Genomic DNA, 27,263 nt, shown 5'->3' on the forward strand with positions numbered 1-27,263 from the left:
TTCCCTTTCTAGGCTGAATAATTTTCCATTGTAAATATGTACCACATTTTGTTTGTCCATTCATCTATTAATAGACTCTTGGGCTGCTTCAACATTTTGGTTATTGTGAAAAAGGGCTCTGTGAAGATTAGTGTATAAGTATCAGCTCAATCCCTGCTTTCAATTATTTTAGGTATATACCCAGAAGTAGAATTACTGTATTACTTAGAAATTCTATGTTTAATTTTTTGAAGAATGAGCATACCATTTTTCACAGTAGCTGCATCATTTGTCATTCCCACCAGCAAATCACAAAGGTACAAGTGTTCCAATTTCTGTACATCCTCAACAACAGTTGTTATTTTCTGGGGTTTTGTTTGTTTGTTTTGCAGGGGTAGGGTTATACATTTTTTTTTATAACAGTCATACTCATGGGCATGAACTGTTATCTCATTGTGGTTTTGATTTGCATTTCACCAATGATTAATGAGTGATGTTGAGCATCTTTTCATTACTTGTTAACCATTTGTGTATCTTCTTTGAGGAAATGTCCATTCAAGTCATTTGCCTGTCTTAAAATCAGGTTGTTTTTTTTGTTGTTAAGCTGAAGAAGTTTTTACCTTATTCTGGATATTAATCACTCATATATGGTCTGCAAATATTTTCTTGCATCCCTTGAGTTGCCTTTCCATGCTGGAGCTAGTGTCCTTTAATGCACAAAGGTTTTTTATTCTGATGAATTCCTGTTTATCTATTTTTTTCTTCTGTTGCCTGTACTTCTGGTGTCATATCTGAGAAATTCTAAGGTTTTTCTAAAATCAAACTGAAAAACATATATATATATATATATATTATAAAGCATTGTGGAAAACATTTTTAATTTCACTTGCACAAATGTAAAACTTAGGAGTTGAGTCTGAGTCCTTTCCTCAATACTCAAGGACAAGTAAAAATGTGTTGTCTGCTCTTAAGTCTATCCTAAACTGAGATGCAGGCATTAAAATCATTTGGTAATGCCTGGTTGAAAGGTGATTATCAAGATAGTATAGAATGTGGGGTGTGTGTGTGTGTGTGTGGTGGTTAAATTATTATCAAAAATGTAGAGAGAAAATTTTTTAAAAATCTTAATAAAGAATTGACAACTCCAGGAATATATTTGTTCATGTTCATGTTTAAATATCTTATTCTAGTTGATTAATTATATGCAAAAGAATTCCTTAAGGCAAAGTTTGTTGACATACCTGAACACTGATGGAGTTGTCAAAAGCATATTTAACAAAAGGCTGTGAATATACTCACTATAGTCTCTTTCAGACAAGACTGTTCTGTGTTCAGAGAATGAGAGTAGTGTTGTAAACATGTTCCTTACCTTTTAAATATGCTAGGGAGCAGTAATTGTGGCTTAGCATATTCAACATTGTGTTAATCATTGAACAAATGTATCTCAGAATCACACATTCCTCATAAATGACTTTTTAATTTTTTTCATCATAATATCTGTAACTTCCTTAAAAATTATTAAATGTTACTAAATTGAGCTATGGAAGCAACCTAAATTTCCATTAATAGATACATTAATAAAGAAGAGGTGGTATACATAGATACATGTATATAATGGAATATTGCTTAGCCATAAAAAATAAAATCTTGCCATTTCCAACAACACAGATGGGCCTAGAGGGTATAATGCCAAGTGAATTAAATCAGTAAAAAAAGGTAAATGCCATACAATTTCATCCATATGTGGAATTTAAAAAATAAAACAAGTGAATAAACAACAAAAAAGAGAGATAACAATAAAAAAGCTAGAGTTTTTTCTTTTCTTCTTTCTTTCTTTCTTTCTTTCTTTCTTCTTTCTTTCTTTTCCTTCCTTCCTTCCTTCCTTCCTTCCTTCCTTCCTTCCTTCCTTCCTTCCTTCCTTCCTTCCTTTTCTCTCTCTCCCTCTTTTCTTTTCTCTTCTCTTCTTTTCTTTCTTCTAAGTAAAAAAAACAGACTCTTAAATACAGAGAACAAACTCATGGTTACCAAAGGGGAGGTGGGGTGGGGAAGGAATGATTGAAATAGATAAAGGGGATTAAGAGAACACTTATCTTGATGAGAACTGAGAATCGTATAAAATCATTGAATCATTATTTTAAAAATGTTATTTAATCAGCATTAAAAATAATTAAGCATCACGGCTTTAATTTATTATATGATATACTATGTGTATATGTAATATTTAAATAAACTCATGTAACTACTTCATTATGTTTAAAAAAACAATAACTTGGGGCACCTGGGTGGCTCAGTTGGTTAAGTGTCTGCCTTCGGCTCAGGTCATGGTCCCAGGGTCCTGGGATCGAGCCCCGCATCGGGCTCCCTGCTCAGTGGGGAACTTGTTTCTCCCTCTTCCTTTGCAGCTCCTCCTGCTTGTGCTCTCTCTCTCTCTCTGTCAAATAAATAAATAAATAATAAATAAATAAAATCTTTAAAAATATATAAATGTAAAAAACATGAACTGAGAGTGTTAAATTTAAAAGTTAATATAGAACTTAATGGAGGATTCTGTGCAAATAGAATTAGACCCTCAACTTTTAGCCCCTTCGAAAGCAGTGTCCTAATATAGGTATATTTTATCAGCATGATTGAAATCATGTATTTTGGTGTAAGCATAACTCACATTTATGGTATATATGTACTACCTAATAAAGATTAATATTCTAAATCTGATTATTTAAAATACTGGATATAGTCTACAAATGACCAGTGAATAATTCATTGTCATTTTCTAAGTGTGTATTTTTCTCTCAATTGGTTATTCAATTTTTATCTCATTATCATCCATCTGTTAAATTAGACTTACTTATAATTAATGTCATTCCAATCAAACCTACACTTAAATAGAATGATGTAAGAAAACAGTTCTTTTTTAAATACATGGAAAATACTTCAAGTTAAAAGTTGAAGCAGTATGCAAAACATCATTCCTGTTAGTAGGTTGCATAAAAATTATATAAAATGAATCAGAGTGGCTTAAATGCTCTCCATTCTTAACAGGCCAGACACCAATGGCGGAGTGAGAACTCTACAATCACTATGTTAATGTTGACTTGCAGTTCATAGCTCTGTTTGGGACAACTCAAAGCTCTGTGACTGTGTTCATATTAGGGAGAGAATCCAAAAACGTACTGGTTAGATTCTTCTGAAGTCTTACACATGAGAGTGGGAATATGGTTTCCTTGCTCCTAGCTTTCTGATTTCTGGGATTCACTTTCTACTAAACAAGTTCCAGTTTACCTGTTAGGAATATGTGGATGTATAACCACATTATTTATTATTTAGTAACATGAGGTCACTGTTTCTCACGGTATCTAGGTTCTGTTAAGCCATAAGTGCTTTGCTTTACGGCATAGGACAACAGACTGCTTCCAAATCCCACTTGTTCATGCAATAGATTTTACAATACTCTGAGCTCTCATCTTCTTTTGTTTTGGGGGGTTAAGCTGGAAGAAATATTGATTGGCAATTTGCCATTCAGTTCTTACAAAGTTAACCCTAGCTATGTGTGATTGTAAAATTCTTCTTTATATTTTATCCAAATGCCTCATGCTGCTACTTTGTTCCAATTCTTCCTTTTAACCTCTCTATTGCAAATTTAAAAGCTAATCCTTGACCATGCAATGCTTTTCAGCAGGGATCCACGAGGACAAATCAGACGCCTTCATGCTACATCAACACTGTCTGTAGGTAGATATAATGTTGAATTTGGCACAAATAATCCTCTCTATTTTCTTACTTTTTTCCACATAACACATTAAGGAACATCCAAAAGCATCACTAGAGAATTTACAACACTAAGGAACAACCTGCTTCTTTAATGCTGTGAGAATCTATAAGAAATAGAAAGCTAAATCTAGAAATCCAGGATATTTTCAGTCTGCTAAACACAAAAGACTCAACCAGTCTTCAAGAACCAGACCAATCTAAAAATTTATCTAGAATCACTTGGGTCCAAGCCATGATGTGACTGGATGTATTATCTGGTTATATCACTCAATTTTTTAGTATGTCCTAAAAATGGACTTAATTATGTCAAAATAGGGTTGACAAATGTAAAGTACCAGATGTTAACTAAAATCAAAAAATTCTATGGAGCTTGGAGAGAACACATACTACGGGACAAAAGCACATAATGTAACAACACATTTTAAAATATATATAATTTGATTGTTTCCATCTAAATCTAGCAGCATATGTTTATGAGCCAAGTAGAAAATATAGACAGAAAGAAAGTCTGAATATTTAGAACCAATAAGAGAGGTTTTTTTGTTCCTATTTCTTTTGTTGTTTTTCAAACATCCATTGACAGGCCCTGGGGAAAAACTTGCATTGTGAAATTTTGCAAAGAATTCCACTTCTAGGAGGCAACCTACATCAGGACTAATGTTTAAGAACAGCTTGCATTTTATAGTCTAAGGGTGGCAAAACTACTTTAATAGAACTCACCCCTGCTGTTCTTGCTGATGGTACCTCCTGCAGTGCATTAAGCCTTCGCTATGTGACAAATGGCTGTGGTTTTAATCCACAATCATTAAAATACTAAATCATTAAATCCTGGAGGCACAGAGTTTATAACTAAGGAGCACTACAGAAGAATAGCGGCGTTCCATTAGGGAATCCAGATACCTCAAAGATCACATATAATTACGTCTAATTGGTCAGCCTGTGAACAAAAATAAAACCCTTTTTTTTTCTATCAATGACTATTTAAAAAACAGATTTTTAAATTGAGTTTTAAATTGTTTATTAACAAACTTTGTTGTAAGTACTTAAATAAGCATGAAATTTCCAGATTCGTCTTATAGCAAACTGTCAGAAATTTATAAACAAGCCAGTAGAAACTCTAATTTTCCCCGTTTAAAAGTCAAACTAAGGATAATGTGAGCTGACCAAAGTGGACAGAGAGTTCACATTTCATCGTCATCCCACTGTTTCAAATTTAATCATTCTCACCACAGGATTTTTTCTTATGAATTTAAGAAAAGTGTCACAAGTGACACTTTCCCTATTTTCACAGCCTTAAAACTGGGGACCAAGAAACACCATCGGTTTAAACACATACATGCATTCAAATGCCCCATTCTATAATTAGATAGTTGTTGCACTTCAATATGAGAAAAATACATCAATCATCTAACATTTAAAATGGTTTTATATGATGATGAATGACATGTAATTCTGTGCCCTTTGATGGCTCCAAATATAAATAGCAACGTATCTTTACTTGATTCAATATTTACAGTTTTTTAGAACATAAGCTCTTGAGAGCGAAATACAGTTCTTTAGTAATTTTAACCAACAAATGACAAATTCACAATTTATTGGCTATTTAGAATTGTTCCTAGTACTTCTATTTTCCGAGGTATAGACAGGCAATAGTGTGGTATAGTGTGTGCTTTTATTTACCCAGAATACGTTTTCTTTTGGTCCAAAGCTAATTTATGTGAATTCCCCATCCTGGGATCCTATGCTAATCAGAGATCAAAAAACAGCTTGCATTATTCTGTCACCAACTGCTCAAGGTGCTCTTAGCTTTCACTATAACTCTATGTTGAGGGAGGTATGGGGGGAGCAAATATAGAAAAATTAAGCCAAAATATCAAAAATAAAACATAAACTTTATACCTTTCTTATGCCTTATATTTTGTAATTTTTTAATTAAAAATAAAGGTATAGGGGCGCCGGGGTGGCTCAGTCGGTTAGGCATCTGCCTTCGGCTCAGGTCATGATCTCAGGGTCCTGGGATCGAGTCCTGTGGGCTCCCTGCTCAGTGGGAGCCTCCTTCTCCCTCTCCCACTCCCCCTGCTTGTACTCTCTCTCTCTGTCAAATAAATAAGTAAAATCTTAAAAAAAAGGTATAAACTTAGATATTGCCTATAAATCTTGAGTGATTATATTCTATCAGATATGAGGAAGCACTGCATTTCCATAGTCATTTTTCATTGCTCAAAAATCTAGTTATACGTATTATGAGAAGGAAACACAGTTGAGAAGTATTATATATGTAGAAGACGTAGTATTACACAAATAATTTGTTTTGCTGAAATATGTGTATCATCATCTTGTGCTTTCTTTTTTTTTCTTAGCAATATAATTTGAAGTTAAGGTATTATTTACCTACTATTGATTTTATAAAATTAAAGACAATTTGATTTTTACTGAGAAGATACATGATAATACAGAAACAGATTTCATTAAGTTTAAGTGGATTTCTATCTGGAACAGAGGTGGCAGTCAGCATCATGGTAGATTTCAGTTATGATATCAAATTGTACTTATGGAACATGGGTCTTAGCAGTCATGTTTTCGTTCTATTACTGAGTTTTTAAGAAAAATTTGACAAGTTGCAGACATAAAGAAATTTATATTTTAATTAATAATTTTTAAAAGGACAACTCTCATTATTTTTTTAAAGGCAAAGCAGTATAAAGTCAAAATTAATAAATTAGGTCAATATAAACACCACGATTCTTGAGCCAGATTGCATGGGTTTTAATCTAACTGTATTATATAATAGCTATGTGACCCTGGACCAACTCCCTACTTGCTTTGTGGCTTGCCTCTAAAACGGGGATAAAATAGTATCTACTTGTGGGTTATTATATGAATTAAATTAAACAATATATATTGATTAGTTCTTGGCGTAAGTTAGTATTATGAGGGCGCCTGGGTGGCTCAGTCAGTTAGGCGTCTGCCTTTGGCTCAGGTCATCATCCTGGAGTCCTGGGATCGAGTCCTTCATCAGGCTCCCTGCTCAGTGGGGAGTCTGCTTCTCCCTCTGCCCTTTACCCTGCTCATGCTCTCTCTCTCTCAAATAATAAAAATAAATAAAATCTTTAAAAAAATTTAATATGAGTATTCCTTCTTGTTATTATTTACTTAAATAAAAATAACAATATTTTCCCATATTACTGTATAAAATGATCCCTCATTTTAATGTTCAGCAGACTGATTATGAATCTAGCTGCAGATAACAAATGTGAAAGTCTTCATTCAAGTAATTAGCACTCCCTGTTATTGAATACCTAGCCTGATCCAAATGTTTGGACACCCGTGTGGCCCTTGCAGTCCTTTAATTTTATTATGTGATGCTATGGAGAGAAACTTCTACCCAGAGCAATATTCCAACATGTCAAGAGGCAGAATTCTAATGTTTTTTCAGAAGATGAGAAGTTTCAAATCTCAGTCCTCCTCCCCTGCATACGTGTTGATTTACAGATGCCTCTCCTCATCAGTGACTACTGAGTCTTTGTCACATCCAAAGGTGGGCTTTTGCACTATCCCTCTCTAGTCTTTGACTGAACCCTAAGTGTTCTCTGTACTGTAGCAAATTGAGAGAAGACATTTATCATTGGAGCTGTTGGCTCACTTTTCAGTCCCATACTCAGCTTATGGAAGGCTTCCTGTTGTAGACACCACATTATAGTTTATGTGCTCTTGATAGTTTTTAGTTGTATATTTTATACTTTATAACATAGTATACATTTTATTTCAAAAAGATACATGTTGATATATGAGAAATTGGTAATATTTCTGAGTATCAGTCTTTAGGAATGACAAAAGCTATAAAAAAGATGATCTTATGTGAAACTGTCTATTGTCTAAGTGCATTACTCCAAAGAGTAGTCTTAAGGAACAATAACAAATTTTCTTATGACTTTAAAGTCTTTTAATAATCACAAAAAGAACAATTATAATAACAAATAACTTCATGATAGGTATATTCTTGACAGATAAAGGAGTTTATACTCTAGAAATTATAATTTTGTAATTGAATTGAAATAATCTTCATTTGGTTCAAAACAATGTTAAACGGAATCACATGAAAATTAAATACCCCCTTAAAAAATTAAATACCTTAAGAAAATTAAATACCCCTTCATCCCGGCCAGTAATTCTTGGTTTGTTTTGTTTTGCTCTTCTTTTTTCGTTCACTGAAGAAGCAAGGGGTCACAGTGTGCGTTTGAGACTCTGCTCTGTATTTGTCTGGGGTGCAAAGTTTGAGTACTATTGATTTAGGGAGGAAAATTTCATCAGGAGCCAATTGCATACAGAATACAGCAAACCAGAATGTATTGAAGTTTAACCTTAAAATGACAAATCCTGGTGGCATCAAAATGTCTCTGCTCTTTCCATTCTTGTTTTCCTTTCAGTATGCCTTGGCATAAGGTAAAAGTAATCTTTACTCCTCTCAAATTCAGGGTTCATTTAGGCATAAGGGTAACAAACACCTTTGTGACACCTAACTTACTTCTTTGAAAATTTGTCCAACTATTTTCTGTGGAATAATAATAAGGTAGAGTAAAAAAAAAATAAAGGGCTTGTAATTACGGGGGCATGAAAACATGCTGAGACTTTCGCTTAGCTTTAAGAGCCAAAATTTCATTAGCCACAATATCAATAGTCAGACTTCACACATAGTCTGCATCTATATGTTTGGTCTTTAATTCTTAGTATTTATTTATCACTTTTCTGCATAATGGAGAAACTGAAGACAATCATAACTATGCGAGTAAGTCTATAACAAGAATATGAGAACTCAGTACTATAAGCAACAGTAGGAAAGGCAAGAAAGTTAATGATGTGAATGGGATACATTTTAGGTAGGGCTCATTTTAACTAGAATGCAGCTGTTGAAATGTTTTATAACCCATGGTACATAAGCTTGAGAATAAAAATAGATGGAGATAGAAGATATTGAGTTAGCTGGTTATTTTATGAAAATCCGAATCAAGGAGGGTACTTAAAGAGAAAATAGTCAATCACAAAATTGTGTTGCAGGGGAAAAAAAAACTCACAATTCATATATTAGTGGCTCAGCAGGTGGGATCCACATCAGAATATGTGAGTTGGAATCCTTGTTCTGCCACCTAGTTGCTGGATCCTTCTGGGAAAATTGTTTTACACCTCTGTGCTGTATTTTTCTCATTTATACAATGGGGGTGATAATAATATTAGTACTTTTTTCCTAGGGCCCTTTGAAGATCAAATGAACTAAGATCTGTAAAGTGTTAAAATATCTGATCCTTGTGGGCACTCAATTGTTGATTGTTACTAATGCGCGAAGAAAAAACTGAAGAACTTGCTAATGAGAAAAAGAATGAATATGTAAGGCATAGGCAAAACTTAAGTGACAATTAACATGATCAGAGGATATAGCCTTGTTTTTGCTTCATTTAAAAATCACCTTTAAAATAATAGATAACAACCATTAAAAAAGTCACATATGATATATTCAAAGTGAGATTTTTGTCAATCAAGATTATTTAGTTCAATTCTTATAGTATGTGTAAATCAGAGATACAGAAAATGTATTACATATTTCAAAATTTTGGAAAGTTTATATAGTATAGCTTTCTTCTGTACCCCTTAATCTTCTTACTTATTTTGCCTTCTTTGTTTCTCAGTTTATTATTTTTAATTTTTTAAAAATTTTAATGCATTTTAACCTTCTCCAAATCATCTCAACATCTCACACTAATGAAATTATTTATTCTTGCAAATTGCCCTCAAGATATATATTGCATTATTTAATTTATTATTATTTAATATGTTATTTATTGCCTAAATACTTGATTTTATTTTGGTCAGTCATAGATAATTTCAAAAGTTGCCTCTAGGTTATCATGTAGCTTATTCAAAAAGTATCAGGTAGATAGAGGCTGCTGGGTTATAGTTCTTTTTTTTTTTTTTGCGGGGGGAGCTCTATTTGCATCAGCATTCATGAGTTTTCATACAGAATTACAAATTTTCTGGAACAATTTTAATATAAATTTTTTTCCTATTTTCTTTTATGATTTCACTTTATGATCTGCATCATTTAAACCAAGTATAAATAAAGCAACTGTTCTGAACAAAGCAGACAAAGGAAGCGGTTGCTTAGCAACAGAAATCACAGAACAGATCCTGAACTCCTACTCAGATGGAAGCTTCCTACCTCAGCTTGGTGGAGAAAGCGTTTCTGAGTATCCATTCTTTAACCATGCATGCCCCTCACATTCAGAGCACAGGCAGCTTTTGATCCTCCTATTAAGAGGAATTGAAAATTAATAGGCTTCAGTAGAGTTTGTACCATTTCTTTAAGGTTCATGAATTACTGTATCGAAGATGATGAATAAGATATATGCCTGGAATGCTCATACTTTTGTTTCAGAGCTGAGTGACTATGTACCTGAGAATTATTCTGAATGCTCATGGGGTGACCATATGGGATGAACTGGAGATTAAAATGCATCTGAATCTGCGTGTGAACAAATCCAAAACAAGCACCGGGACACCCTAGAAACCAAGTCAGCTTGATGAGCCCATATTGGGAATGCTGTTGTATACAGCTCTGGGAATTGCATATGAAGATTTGTGAACCCATGCAAATTACAACTAATTTAGATTTTAATTCACGTCATAAGTCCCCGTGCTTGAGCATAGGAATCTTCATAAATGATGACAGATTTTGTCGTTTTGCCTCATGTGTATGTTTTTAAATTTTCTCTCTGAAATTATTATATTAAGGAAGATCAGTATATTTTGAAATTATTTTGAGGTTGTAAGTTAACCTTCTTATTTATTTTAATGTTAGTTGCATAGAATTGAATCAGTCTTAATTTCTGTTGCATTGATCCTTGCGAGGTGTCCTGCATTTTAAATATTAACTCTGCCAGCAATATTTTTTGAGTGCCAACTAAATGTCTGATTATCATTCATGGGTGAGTCAAGCCTAGTCACTGATGCCAAATTCATGGGCCAGTTCATACAGATTCAGGGTGGATGATGTTGGAATGCCCTCCCAAGTGGGCAAACTCAACCTAATTAAAGCCCTAAGTCTAACTTGAATGGAATATAATTGAAAGAGATCATTACTGGTGCCGCATAAAGTACCACTTGTTAGGAAGCTAAGAAGCTAATTCTTAGTGGGGATTGTTTATGTAGGCGGGTATAGGGGGAAAGTCGGTGGTTGAAAGAACTATGTTCCAGTTGTGCCACGCACTATGCTTTGAGAATGAAGTGAGGAAATAAATAAAACATGGTCACTGCTTTCAGGGGTTCATAATTAAATAGGGGAAAATGAGCATATAAATTCCTATCAAGTATGGCAAGCACAAGAACAGAGATGTTGCAGAAGGAAAGGGAGTGGTGGGGAGTAGCTCCGCAGCACGGGGGCATAGTCAGAGTAGGCTTTGCCTAAATAGCATTCCCCATCAGTTCCAGGAAAGGTGAGTTCTGCTTGCAGGCAAGGGATTTCAGGTATCTGGCCCCAGAGATTCGATATTCACTGCACAACAGTGGCTACTTTCCATACACATGGCTTCCCACAGTTTCTAGAGTTCTATCAGTTACTGTCTACTATATACCTTTTGTCACCTGTACTGTCAGGACTAGTTTAGGACTTGCCCTCTCAGAGCAGTTGCCATTCTCCCTCTTTAACATAAATGCCTGCATTTCCCCCACAGAGTTCTCTTTCATTTCAATAAAATAGGTCCCTTCTTTAAAGACAGACGGTTAACTGCATAAAAGTAATGCAGTTTAGAGACACCTATCTATATGTTCTTTCTGGTTCTGTGATTGCACAGTTTCAAACTTGATGTGACACGAAAACATACATAGAACTAGACAGAAAAACCTACTGGAATCGGCCAAACTAATTCTTTATTTCCCTCTTGCCTCTCTTCTTCTGCTTCGGGGAAATGAATGGGGTCAGCATAGGGATTCATGCATGGTAGCTGGCTCCTTTGATAGATTGTTCCAAACTCTGCCTATGGAAGTGAAATTTTCTACTTACTTCATAGACCCGTCCTACTTGCACTTCCGCCTTCCATGTTGTTTTGGAATGCAGAGTTCGTTTGGATTGATCATTAAGACATTTTCCTATTCATAATTGTTTCTTCTTTTCTGTATGGCATATAATATTAGAAGGCACCAGAGGCTCTGTAAGTAGAATGAAAATTAAAACTAAGACCAGTGACGCCAGACATTATTCAGATAGTGGTGAAGGCATATTCGTCCTTGAGGGGCAGCAGAGTGGGAGGAAAAAGCATAGGAAATAGACGAATTAAAATTGACATATTGACCCTATCGTTTCTTTACTATATAACTTTGTTAGGTAGGTGAGAACATAGAAGCTCAATTTCCATTGCCAAAAAATTAAAGTAATAGCTAGTTCTCAGTGTTGGTATTAGGATTAATTGAGATAAGCAGAATTAAAGGGTCTGGCACATAGCAAGCCCTCAACAAATACTGGACCGCTCTCTTAATTTCCCCATTAATATTGTCCTGATGCTATCAATCTTATTTCTGGATGGTTAGGGCATATTAATAATTAGTGTTAATTCACGAATTTAAGCACTGAGTGTCGCTAGACCTTTGCCCTAGTGAAAAACCACCTGGTAAAAAATTTGCATCCTGTCATTCTAAATTTGTGTAGTAGTGGATGTGACACTGAGTGAATTATTTTAATTTCACAGGTTCCACTCCCATAGCTGGCAAATGGAGGTTTTGTTTTTTCTTTTATAACTTTTTTATTTATTTAATAATCTTCAGCCTGTGCTATAGTATTTACACATAGTTGTGTCTATGACAATTATATTTAACATTCAGAATTCTTCCTCTCGCAATTATAGGGAGGGGCTGTTGATACCTGAGAAGAAATATTTCATATACCCCAAGAAGAGAGCATTGGTAGTTAAGGGATGTGTCCTCCCCAGAATTTTTTTTTAAAGATTTTCTTTATTTATTTTAGAGAGCCATAAGAGAGAGCGTCAGTGGGGGGAGGGGCAAATGGAAAAGGGGACAGAGAATCCCAAGTGGACTCCACACTGAGCAAGGAGCTTGATTCTGGACTCCATCTCATGGGCCTGAGATTATGACCCGAGCTAAAACTGAGTCTGATGCTTAACTGACTGAGCTACACAGGCACCTCTTCTCCCGTGAATTTTGATAGAACTGTTTAGCTACATTTATATTTGTTCATTTGTTTACTCACTAATTCATTTATTCATCAAATGTTTAATGGATGCTGAGTATAGTCCACATGGCTTTCTATTTGTTAGGCTTTATGTTGCAAGGCACAGACCATGACTTTGCTTTCCTATAATAATGTACGTAGTAAGATGTCTTACACATTATGATCACTTAATTCTACTGAACATTATTCTTGGGAGGGAATTGCTGTGACACACTTTAGCATTTTCTGTCTCCCTATGATAAGATGAATAAAATAGGGGAATGAGATGAATGGCTGGATTTTGTTAATATAAAGACAGTAACTTTATTTTTTCTGTGTCATATGTGTTGGTCTTTTATTATTAGAAACCAGTCATGTATATTGCAGCATACCCATGCCACATCTTTGCCCATTCAGTATTCCATTGACATTATTTAATAAATTGGAAAGTTCAATTATTAACTTTAGAATGCAAGGTCAGATTTCTTTGGGGTCTGGACATACCCATGTATAAATTTTGCAAATAATATCAGTAAATGCCAAAGGACAAGAAGATCAGTCATTGACAATCTAAAAGCTAATATAATATAATATAATATAATATAATATAATATAATATAATATAATATAAATCTCTTTATCTATTAGGTGTTATATTTACAAAATATCAATCCCATTTCAATGTTTTGAAAGGTTTCTCGTGTATGATCTGAGTCAGAGAATAAATATCAGAATGCTGATGAATTTCTACTTAGGTTGTATTTTTTTTCCAAACTACAATGAAGGATATCTACTGGATCTTACCAGATATTCATCTATTTAAAGTATCATTCATGTATAAAGTATCATTCATGTATAAAGTTTAAAGAATAACAATATTTACACTAATTTTTAGTGATGCAAACAATTCTCTTTCATTATATAGATGGTGAAACTGAAATTTCAGGAATTAAAAAAGACTTGTCATTTTCAAATGTCATTTTCAAACCCAGGGTTTTGAAACCTCTGTATCAATATACAATCATTCCATCTCTGATTGGTTTCTATACCCTAACATGACACTGATTCATGTCAGGGCTGTATAAAAAAGTTGATAGTTTTGTAAACAAATACATAAAAATAAGATCTGGGTTCTGATAACTGACATCTATACCATTTGTTAAGATATTTATGTTCTTGCTTCCAGATGCATCCACAGCCCTTTGTCTAGCGAAATGCCTTCGAAAGGGAGGTCTGTCTATAGATAGGCTAGCTACATCAGAATTACTTGGGAAGTCTGACAAAAATAAAAATTTCAATACTATGCAGACTTCCTGAGTCAAACTCAATGGAAGTAGAAAGCTGGGAATTGATCATTTTCACAGGCGGCCCTCATCATCGTTACGGACATCAAAGTGTAAGGACAGCTGCTGTTCACCGTTCGATTGTGACCTTCCTCCAATAAGAGATTGTCATTCCAGACACCTTTGATTACCTGGAGAAACTGTCCAGTCATGCAGAGCATCCAGGTGTTGGGAGCTCTGCAGCAAAAATAATCCTCACAAGAGCAGATGATACTTGATAGTAGAGCACAGTACAGTCCTTGCAGACACACACACACACACACACACACACACACACACACACAGAGCAGATGATACTTGATAGTAGAACACAGTACGGTCCTTGCAGACACACACACACACACACACACACACACACACACATACACAGAGCAGATGATACTTGATAGTAGAGCACAGTACGGTCCTTGCAGACACACACACACACACACAGAGCAGAGAATATGATGTTTCTCCAGGTTGAGACTGGGAAGCACGTTCTTGGGAAAAAGTGATTTTCTTCAAGGGTATTCAGCATTTCTGGTACATATAAATAAGAAGCATATATGTACTTTTGAGGCTAAAATCATAATCCAATGTTAAAAAAGGTTTATTTCTCTTAAAATGCTTGTAGGTAATCAAAAGAAAGTTTTCTTACAGATGTGTAGGCAGTATGGCTTAATACAATGCTGTCCAATACAAATATAATGTGAGTCAAAATGTGAGCCACATATGGAATTTCAAATTTTTTAACGTAGCTACATTGTAAAAATGATAAACAGGTGATATAAATTTTAATAATATATTTCATTTAACCTGCATTTAACCTGAAAATCATTTCAACGTGCAATCAATATACAAATCATTGAGCTATTTTACAACTTTTGTTTCATCTCAAGTTTTCAATATCTGATGGACATTTTTGCCCTTGCAACAAATCTCAGTTCAAACTTGCATGTATCATGGGTTCAATAGACACATGTGGTTAGTGGCTCTCCCACTGGACTGTGTAGATCCAAGAGAAGAGTTTTATTTAAATCTGTGCTCACCACTTCTATACTCAATGATGTCCATCACGTCACATAACTTTGGAGCTGCAATTTTCTCATCTGAACAAATTTAAGACAGGAATGATATATAATATATACCTTGCAAGACTGCTGTGTCAGTCACTCTGCAATCTGCAAGGTACGAGTTATATGTATGTACGATATGCAGTTATGCTGATTATTAGAATGACTAAAAAACCAGAAATTTCTTCATCTTTGAGTTTAATAAAAAGATGTGGTTATGTGAAGATTGTCTAGGTAGCTAAGTACACAGAAATGTTCTTTGCTGGGTATAGAGATAAAGGTTATGAACCTAATAACAGAATTATAACTTTGGCTTTTTGTGCATGAAAATCCTTTATTCTCACATGGGGTATAAATGGCAGAACAACAGTATCTGTTGCACACTTATTCACACCATCAACCTGTGCTTTTGCTCATAAAGGAAGATAAAGATAACCAGTAACAACCTGATTTTTAGTGACTTACAGGGCAACATAGCTATCTATCAACTTCCCAGATCTATAAAGTGAAATGCTTCTATCTTAAATCACTTCACCTGGAAAAAGCCTTATCTAAAATGTCCTACATTTTGGCTACATAACACTGAAGAAGCTCACCAAATTATTTTAGGTTCTGTAACAAGAATGGAAAGGGTTGGCATTCTAGAAGACATATCTGAGCAATTTCCATTTCTTTGCTTTAAAAGATGAGGCTGTATCTAAATACAAAGGGATTAGCTATGCTTCAGTGTGTTCTGGGATTGTATCATTTAGAGCACAGTTTGTGGCCCAATACAAAATGACAAAGGGATAAAAAGGAAAAATCTTTTATTTAGATATTTCATGTAAGGACAGAAGTATAGATTCTAATATGATTTATTTGTTTACTTATTTAGAATATGTGTAGTGAAGCAAAATTGTATGAAATGAAATATTAAAGCAGTTTGAATAACTAATTAATTTGTGAACTCTAAGGGGATAGAAAAATAAGAAGACACTAAGAGAGTTGGGTTTTCTTACTTTGACTAGAGGAAAATAATTTAAGGCAAAAGTTATAAATGGCAACTTTTCTTACACACAATCTACTGAAATTCATGGCATTTTGTTTGGAAAAATATCTCCCCTATCACTTGTTTAATTAATGCAGGCTGATGTAAATGATTAACCACTGAACTCTACTCCTGAAACAATACTGAAATGTATGTCAGCTAACTAGAAATTAAATAAAAAGTAAATAAATAATAAAATTAAGAAAATGAAAAAAATAATTAATGCAGGCTACAGTTTTCTGAGGTTTTCAGAGGCAGTCCAGCCAGGAGTTTGTATTCTCTAATCCCTTCTTTTTAGAATCTGAACACAGAATGGTCAGATAATTGAAATTACGTGTTCATGGTTTGCCATAGTTTTGCTTGTTTATTCAGTTTGCAATGTTCCTTTTGGAGCTCTGCATGTCCAAAATAGTAAAACAAATTAATGTGTCTTTTGTGTTCAGCAGAACTCTCCCCAGAGGTATTGCCTTTACGTTAATGATTTAGGTCCTTCTTCCTACACATATCATGGGGCTGGGGCTTGGTATGATTTCATTTGCACTTCTCAGAGTATGCAACCCAGACAGCATGTACGATATTCATGGCAAGGATTAGAAGACACCTTGCTGAAAGCAAAACAAAGAGCTGAAAATAGCAAAGCTCACAACCCACTTTTTCTTCACTTCGTTTTCTCATTAGCACAGATTATTTTCCAGAAATGGCTTCTTACGAAATGATTCTCTGGCAAACATCTTTTTAAAGTTCACTCTCTCTTTCTCTCTTCAGCGAGGTCTAATTTAAGATGGTTGAAAATGTTGATTATTAACACTGCCCCACTCAGACGCCCCAGGCAAGGTTGCTGGTCTTCTGAGAGTCAACAGGAATCTGGTACTATGGGAGGGTCTGTGTAAACAAAACAGTTTATCCCAGTAGACTAATATTCCTAGGAAGCTTAGGCCAGTAAGAAATTAAAATGTAGAAATTCATAAAGGAAATCCAAAAAGTAATTGAACAATACATGTGATTAAAGAATATCAGCCCAGCTTAAAAATCCACAGTATCTGCAAAACTATCTTAAATTTTCAGAGTTCAGATAGCACTCTCCACAAATAGTTATGACATCCTTACTGTCCACATGAAACAATGTGTTAAAACACAAGAATAAGATGTGGTCCCTCAATTTCTATAGCTCGAATCTGGGGGAAAGAACTTTACATCTGAAAAATTAACTAGTACATGGGAACCATTTACTAGAATCATGACTGTGAGTCTTGGGAAGCCAAGAAAGGGGGTCATTTTTCTCTGCCTTTAAAAAACTCATTCAGGAGAAGGGTTAACTGGAAAAGTGATACCTGAGATGAATCTCAAAGAATGAGTAAATACGTGCTAGATGGACAAGAGTGAGAAAAGTATTGCCGGCAGAGGAGTGAGCAAAAGAGAAAATGACTCATTCAGCAACATGTGGGATGTTAAGGCATATATGGGGGTATGTAAGGTTGTTTATAGGAAATAGAAACAGGCCAGATCCTGAGAGGACTAGATTTGCTTGCTATATTTTAGAATTTTATCTCCGTGGCTTATTTAAAATAAGAGATTGCTACAAATTAACTTCTTTCTTTGAAAAAAAAAAAAACCCATTCTGGTAAGCAATGTGAAGGTTGTATAGGCATAGAATGAGACTGGGAGAGGTCTAGTTAGAAAGCTATTAAAAATAATCTAGGTAAATTAACATAACATAATAATAAAAAATAATCTAGGTAAGCAATGATGTGGGCACAAATTAAAGAAATGGAAGTGAAAATAGAAACGAGGATGGATTCTGGAAGTATGTAGGAGTCAGAACTAACAAAACTTGATATATGAATGGATGTGCGAATTATAGGAAACTAAAAAATTACAGATAATTCCTATATTTAAAAGCTGGGCAAATACATGGATGTTCGTTCCCCAAACCAAAAACCTAATGTATAGGAATAGAGGCAAGTTGAGGACTTGAGGTGGTTGCTGTAGTTTATATTCAGCTTTGTGTGTAGGTCTTATTGCAGGAGGAAACTGAGGCATGCACTGCTAAGAATTCATAAGGGATCTTAGAACTAAAGACTTAATGGTTTATGTTCCAATCTGTTCCTTTTATGCTAGATTCTCCGGTATTATTCTATGCTCTTGCCGAGCTTATTTCTAATAGAGTCTTGATTCAAGGCTGCAGGTTCTTTTTTCCCCTGGTAACCTTCAATTATTTATTGCAGGTTCAAGCTCCTTTTGTTGGAGCTGTGAAACAACTGACTGCAGTCAGATATCTCACTGAAGAAATGGAAAATTGGAGTCCAGCAGGTGATTTGACAAAATTATCGGAAGGCTGGTAGAACGATGAATGTGGGAGTAATTCGTTCTAGAGACCCTCTATCGACTGCCAGAATCTATTACAGTCGAAGGGACAAAGTACTAACTCGATTTTAAACTGCAGAGGGTTGATAAAAACCACTGAAACAATAGATAACCTGGTCATTGAATCCAGTTGATTTGGACTATGGTTTCCCCAGCTCTTCCTTCCTTCTGGAACGGGGAATGAGTTAATGCCATCGTCCTGTGTCCTTCTGACTAGTTCAGTAAATTTTATGAATTTGCAATAATATTATAATCTTCAAATTTCTGCAGACAGGGTCAGAGAATTGGGGGGATAAAATCTTGGCCCTGCAAGCATGCCATGTAATAGGTATTTTTTAAACACCAGCCTAGAGACAGTTAAAGAAAAGACCCATGGTCCCCTAGGATAGACAGGTTCAACAACTGTAGAAGGATAGAAATCCTTTTCCAACTCTGCTTAGCTCCATAAATCCCTCTGTCTTTTTCAGGCAATTTCTCATCTCAAGGTGGTCAGTTGTTGCATGTGCTCGGGATAAGGTTTTATTATGTCATTTTAGGCAAAGTTAGAAAGAAGCCAATTTTATTTTTGGCTTCCAAATTTGCACTTTTTTCTGCCTTTCTCCCCAGCCACATTGGTTACCTTCCCACTTCAAACTCTCCCAGACACTTGGTATTATATTGCTTTCTTATTTTCTCCATTCTCTGCCAAAAACTTCTTTTTTCATCCAGAAGGCACTGGATGGAATTCTCACACTAGGATTTGTATTTCTGATGAGGCTTCAAGTGTTAATTCTTTTCCTTCCTTCCTTCCTTCCTTCTTTCCTTTCTTTCTTCCTTCCTTCCTTACTTCCTTTTTGACCAGCTTCTCCTTCAGCTATAGGAATTAAGAGCAAGGTGCCAGCAAACAAAGCGGGTGATGAGAAGAGCCCTTTAACCATCTCTCTTGGGCCACTCCACCATCACCACGCTCCTAATAACTGCAGCATTGCAAGACAGGCACTCTCTCGGACTCTCTGCTTCTGGACCTAGAAAAAAAAGTAAAGTATGCTAAAAGTGATTCAGATATCCAAACTCTCTTCCTCACTCCCTGCTCCTTACCAATGAGTGGCCGATGGGGATAGTGACCTGGGAGATTTTCTACTGTTAGCTCAGCTCTCCCTATTGCTTGTTTGTTTGATCGTTTGTCTTATTTTACTTTGTTTTCTTTTGCATTTCTTCCTTTGGCAGGCCTAATGAGTCAACATGTTCTCCTTTCTTCTTTATATGTGCTACTACATTCTACCACTTGTGATTCTTTTTCCTTCTAAATCTTTTTCTTCTTTCCCCCATGCACTCCAGGCTCTGTTCATTAAAATGCAAATATATGTGTGTATTTTAATGCTGATTTCGATGAGGCATCATGCAACTGATAAAGAAAATAACCAGCAAAGGTAAGTTCCAAAGAATAACCTTTTTGAAGTCAGGTAAATGGCTTCCTGTTATTTCTAATTTCTGGGTGTCTCACCATCTGTAGTTAGTATCTATTACCCTGCAAATAGTCCTTTCATTAAATCATTTCCAGTCAAAGCCTTTTAAACGCGCCATACATTCTTTTAAGGCTTCTTTTGAGTATAGTTGACACAACTGTTACATTAGTTTTAGGTGTACAACAGAGCAATTCAATGTCTCTATGCATTTTACGCTATGCTCACTGCAACTGTAGCTACCATCTGTCAACCATACAACGTTATTACAGCACCACTGCCTGTATTCCCTATGTGGCACCTTTTATTTCTGTGACTTAATCATTCCAAAGCTGGAAGCCTGTATCTCCCACTCCCCATATATTTCTTGACCAACAGTCAGAAAATTATGTTTCATGAGATGTCTCGAGCATGTGACAAATCCATCGCATTCACCATCAGCCTTCACTGCGTAAAAGTATTGACCCTCCAATGAAGAAGACTATTCAGTTTCTGCTGTACAATCCATAGCCATCTTTATTCTTTGTTCTGGGTTTCTCCCTCCTCATTTCCTGAGGCTTCTCATAATCAGTTATTATAAGCCGAGTGAGGGTGGGTGGAAGATGGCCATTTCCCCCGAACCATATTATAAATGAGATCTTTGCTTGTGATTAAGTCCACAAACTGTTCCGCTAAAAAATCCCTGGAAAGAAATTAGTTTTAGCTAAACCCAGGAGTAAATTCTTTGGAATTTTGGATGATAATTTGCAATTGATGATCATAGGGGAAAAATAACCTGGCATAAAAATGTTCAAACATTCCTCTATCAAGACAAATGTTAAGTCTCCTAGGTATGCATTTTTAAAATGAAAATAACTGCTCAAACTCTAATGTCAGCTTCAGAGAGGGCCAAATGTTGTACTTTGTATTTTGATTGCACTAATACTGCCCCTCCTATTCACCATGTGCACTGTCTTCCCTGCATACCTGATTTTTTGAGAAAAAAAAATGGCTCTAAGGATGAATAATTGGAGAAGAATAAAACCATTGACACTGATAGTTAATGTACTCTAAATAAATATCTATTTCTGTATTTTAAAGACATCAATGCAACATGAGTTTGTGTGAAAAATCTTTGGGAACTAAAAAGTGAATAAAAGTATTCATCTGTTTAATGATTGCTTAATTATTTTTGGTTGAATATATACATTTATCCATATGCATGTTCCTCTGAGGATGTCTCGTAAAGATTTTAGACTCTTCTGTGTACAGACACTTAATCAATCTGGAAAACTAGATTGATATATTTCTTAAGTATAAAAAATATGTATTAATTTTATTTATGGAGGTTTTAATTACTTCCTTTCCTAAAAATTTACCATGTAGTGGGGGCAGAGCAAGATGGCAGAGGAGTAGGAGACCTGGATTTCATCTGGTCCCAGGAATTCAGCTTGATAGGGATCAAACCATTCTGAACACCTATGAACTCACAGGAGATTGAAGAAAAGAATAGCAACAACTCTCTGAACAGAAAAGCGACCACTTTCTGGAAGGTAGGACATGCAGAGAAGTGAATCCGAGGTGATATTCGGTAGGATAGACAGCGGGGGAGGGGGCCTCCGTCAGTCGCTACTGGCAAGTGATAGACCCACGGAGCACAAAATCGGAACTTTTAGAAGTCGGCTCCGCTGAGGGAAGTCGCTCCAGTGGCTAAGTGGGGGGTGGCACCCTCACTGGGACAGTGTGGGCTCAGGACCCTCGGGATCACAGAAAGACCGGTGGTGCCTAAGTGCAGCAGAGATGCCAGGTATCAGAGCAGGAAAGCCGGCTGCAAAGACAGAGCCAAGGAGTGGGCTCTCAGCTCGGGGTTGCCATAAACTGTGATCCGTGGCACAGTCGGGCCACTGCTCCTCCAGCAGGGAACCAACAAGCGGCAGATCCGGGGACACTCCCCTTCCTCCCCCAGGAGGAGCGGCGCAGGAGTGCACCACAGGGATCTGCTGGGTTTGGAGACTCCACATGGGGTTGGGTGCCAGAGATAGAAACACTCGGTCACAGGCTGGGTGAGCATGGAGTGTGGCCAGAGACCGGGGAGATGGGAGTGATTGACTGCTTTTCTCTGGGGGCGCACTGAGGAGTGAGGCCCCGAGTTCTTGGCTCCTCCAGGGCGGAGATTGGGAGGCCACCATTTTCACTCTCGTCCTCCAAAGCTGTATGGAAGGCTGAACAAAAGCTCCCGAGAGCAAACCCGAGCAGAATACTTAGCCCGACTGGCAAGGGCGGGGCAATTCTGACCCCAGCAAAGACATTTGAGAACCACGGCAACAGGCCCCTCCACCAGAAGATCATCAAGAACAGCCAGCCAAGACCAAGTTTACCAATCAATGAGAACAGCAGAACGCCAGCGCTAGGGGACTACTGCACACAGAATTCATGGCATTTTCCCCATGATTCTTTAGCCTTTCAAAGTTAATTTTTTTTAATTTTCTTTTTTCTTTTTTTTTTGAATTTTTCTTTTTCCCTTTTTCAACCATCTTATCAATCCCTTTTTTTAAAAAATCTTTTTTATTTTTCATTTTTAGAGTCATATTTTATCCTTTCATAGTAGTTACCCTTATTTTTGATATATATATATATATATATATATATATATATATATATATATATATAGTTTTCTCTTTAAAATTTTGAGATACAGTTTTTCTAACAGATCAAAATATACCCTAAATCTCTAGTGTATGGCTTTGTTCTAGTTTCCTGCCTGATCACATTCTCTCCCTTTTTTTTTTTAATCCTCTTCTTTCTTTCTTCAACCAACTTCTTATCTTATCAATTCCTTTTATAAAATCTTTTATAGTTTTCATCTTTACAGTCACATTCCATCGCTTCATTGTACTAACCCTTATTTTTGTACATATATAAATTTTTCTTTCTTTAAAATTTTGGGAGGCACTCTCTTCTAACAGACCAAAATACGCCCAAAATCTAGTGTTTCACACTTCTCTATGCACCAGCCTGATCATATTTGACCATATTCTGTTTTGTTTTGTTTTGTTTTGTTTTTGTTTGTATCTTTTTCTTTTTCTTTTTTTTCTTTTTTCTTTCTTTCCCTTTCTTTTCCCCTGGTTTTAGGTGTTTTCTGATTTTTTACTGTATATTTTCTGGGGACGTTGTTACCCTGTTAGCATTTTGTTCTCTCATTCATCTATTCTCCTCTGGACAAAATGACAAGATGGAAAAAAATCACCTCAAGAAAAAGAACAAGAGGCAGTACTGACTGCCAGAGACTTCATCAATACAGACATTAATAAGATGTCAGAACTAGAGTTCAGAATGACGATTTTAAAGATGCTAGCTGGGCTTGACAAAACCATGGAAGTTATTAGAGAAACCCTTTCTGGAGAAATAAAAGAACTAAAATCTAACCAAGTCAAAATCAAAGAGACTATTAATGAGGTGCAATTAAAAATGGAGGGTCTAACTGCTAGGATAAAAGAGGTAGAAGAGAGAATTAGTGATATAGAAGACCAAATGATGGAAAATAAAGAAGCTGAGAAGAACAGAGATAAACAACTACCTGATCACGAGGGCAGAATTTGAAAGATAAGTGATACCATAAGACAAAACAACATTAGAATAATTGGGATCCCAGAAGAAAAAGAAAGAGAGAGAGAGGCAGAAGGTATATTGGAGCAAATTATAGCAGAGAACTTCCCTAATTTGGGGAAGGAAACAGGCATCAAAATCCAGGAGGCACAGAGAACCCCTCTCAAAATCAATAAAAATAGGTCAACACCCCGACATCTAATAGTAAAACTTACGAGTCTCAGAGACAAAGAGAAAATCCTGAAAGCAGCTCAGGAGAAGAGATCTGTTACCTACAATGGTAGAAACATTAGATTGGCAACAGACCTATCCACAGAGACCTGGCAGGCCAGAAAGGACTGGCATGATATATTCAGAGCACTAAATGAGAAAAATATGCCGCCAAGAATACTATATCTAGCTAGGTTGTCATTGAAAATAGAAGGAGAGATAAAAACCTTACAGGACAAACAAAGACTAAAGGAATTTGCAAACAAAAAACCAACCCCACAAGAAATATTGAAAGGGATCCTCTAAGCAAAGAGAGAGCCTAAAAGCAACATAGACCAGAAAGGAACACAGACAATATACAGTAACAGTCACCTTACAGACAATACAATGGCACTAAAGTCATATCTTTCAATAGTTACCCTGAATGTAAATGGGCTAAATGCCCCAATCAAAAGACACAGGGTATCAGACTGGATAAAAAAACAAGACCCATTGATATGCTGTCTGCAAAAGACTCATCTTAGACCCAAAGACACCCCCAGATTGAAAGTGAAGGAGTGGAAAACCATTTACCATGCTAATGGACACCAAAGGAAAGCTGGGCTGGCAATCCTTCTATCAGACAAATTAGATTTTAAACCAAAGACTGTAATAAGAGATGAGGAAGGACACTATATCATACTTAAAGTGTCTATCCAACAAGAATATCTAGCAGTTGTAAATATCTATGCCCCTAACATGGGAGCAGCCAATTATATAAGGCAGTTAATAACAAAAGCAAAGAAACAATACAATAATAGTGGGGGACTTTAACACCCCCCTCACTGAAATGGACAGATCATCTAAGGCAAAAGATCAACAAAGAAATAAAGACCTTAAATGACACACTGGATCAAATGGACTTCACAGATACATTCAGAACATTCCATACCAAAGCAACAAAATACACATTCTTCTCTGGTGCCCATGGAACATTCTCCAGAATAGATGACATCCTGGGTCACAAATCAGGTCTCAACCAGTACCAAAAGATTGGGATCATTCCCTGCATATTTTCGGACCACAGTGCTTTGAAACCAGAACTCAATCACAAGAGGAAAGTTGAAAAGAACTCAAAAACATGGAGGCTAAAGAGCATCCTACTAAAGAATGAATGGGTCAAACAGGAAATTAAAGAAGAATTTAAAAAAATTCATGGAAACCAATGAAAATGAAAACACAACTGTTCAAAATCTTTGGATACAGCAAAGGCAGTCCTGAGAGGAAAGTATATAATAATACAAACCTTTCTCAAGAAACAAGAAAGGTCTCAAATAGACAACTTAACCCTACACCTAAAGGAGAAAGAACAGCAAATAAAGCCTAAACCCAGCAGGAGAAGAGATATAATAAGGATCAGAGGAGAAATCAATGAACTAGAAACCAAAAGAACAGTAGAACAGATCAACGAAACTAGGAGCTGGTTCTTTGAAAGAATTAACAAGATTGATAAACCCCTGGCTAGACTTATCAAAAAGAAAAGAGAAATGACCCAAATCAACAAAATCTTGAATGAAAGAGGAGAGATCACAACCAACACCAAAGACATACAAACAATTATAAGAACATATTATGATCAACTATATGCCAGCAAATTAGATAAGCTGGAAGAAATGGGTGCATTCCTAGAGATGTATCAACTACCAAAACTGAACCAGGAAGAAATAGAAAACCTGAACAGACCTATAACCACTAAGGAAATTGAAGCAGTCATCAAAAATCTCCCAACAAACAAAAGCCCAGGGCCAAATGGCTTCACAGGGGGTTCTACCAAACATTTAAAGAAGAACTAATACCGATTCCTCTGAAATTGTCCCAAAAAAATAGAAATGGAAGGAAAACTTCCAAACTCGTTTTATGAGTCCACCATTACCTTGATCCCCAAACCAAACAAAGACCCCATCAAAAAGGAGAATTACAGACCAATATCCTGATGAACATAGATGCAAAAATTCTCACCAAAATACTAGCCAACAGGATCCAACAGTACATAAAAAGGATTATTCACCACGACCAAGTGGGATTTATCCCTGGGCTGCAAGGTTGGTTCAACATCCGCAAATCAATCAATGTGATACACCACATTAATAAAAGAAAGAACAAGAACCATATGATCCTCTCAGTAGATGCAGAAAAAGCATTTGACAAAGTACAGCATCTTTTCATGATCAAAACTCTTCAGTGTATAGAGGGTACATACTTCAATATCATAAAAGCCATCTATGAAAAACCTACAGCGAATATCATTCTCAATGGGGAAAAACTGAGAGCTTTCCCCCTGAGGTCAGGAACGCAGCAAGGATGTCCACTATCACCACTGGATCATATGGTTCAACTTTTTAAAACCAGTTTCAAAGTACACAGATATTCTTTCTATAGGATAGCAATTTGAATGGAAGATGGTTTTTCTTTTTTTCTTTATTTTAATGAATAAGAAAAAAAATTCTCTGAGAAGCATGGGAACAGATATCCCAAGAAAAAACAATTTGGTTAGTTACTGTTGCATTGTTATTACACAAACAGTAGGGAGTTCTGAGTGGCATAAATAAATAAATACAAGGACAATCTGGTACTATGAAAAGACTGGAATGCAGATGTATGCAACCTTTCTAGAAAAGTATGGAGTTTCTAAGTGTCATAAAATCAAGTACAGAAAAGCTTGAGCAGAATTTGCAAATTATAATACTGATCTAAATGTGTTAATAATATCTGTCATTCACATTCAATATTCTCTTTGTGTCTTGAAAATCTTAAGTACAAAGTAGAGACTCAAACAAACAAAAATATTTGTTTGAATTTCTTTAAAATGGTTTGTAAAACATTTATATATGTTGAAAGAGTCAGTTAAGTAGCTGGAATGTAATATTCTTTCAAGGCCCACAGTAGATGTAGCAGTCTTCATCTTACAAAAGCAAATTCCACCCAAAATCTAATATAGAGAGAGATGGTTTTTAAATCGAATAATGTTTAAGATATAGTGGAAGGTTTAACAACTCAAGGCAGCATCTGAATCTATCTTTATAAACTCAAGTTTATATTATGCATTAAATCTATTTGGAAATCTGTTTTTCACAATGGACATTACCATGGTAAATGTATTTGCAATGAACTGATTTTATGATATTCTACATATAAATTTTTAGTCACTAGGCATGCTGACTTTTCAGTGCCTGCATATAGAAAGAGAACAAACATCAGAGCAAAAGGGCTGTTTGGTTTCCATTAACGTTTATACTTCTCATT

This window comes from Zalophus californianus, chromosome 3 (assembly GCF_009762305.2).
Source record: "Zalophus californianus isolate mZalCal1 chromosome 3, mZalCal1.pri.v2, whole genome shotgun sequence".
In the NCBI taxonomy this organism is placed as follows: domain Eukaryota; kingdom Metazoa; phylum Chordata; class Mammalia; order Carnivora; family Otariidae; genus Zalophus; species Zalophus californianus.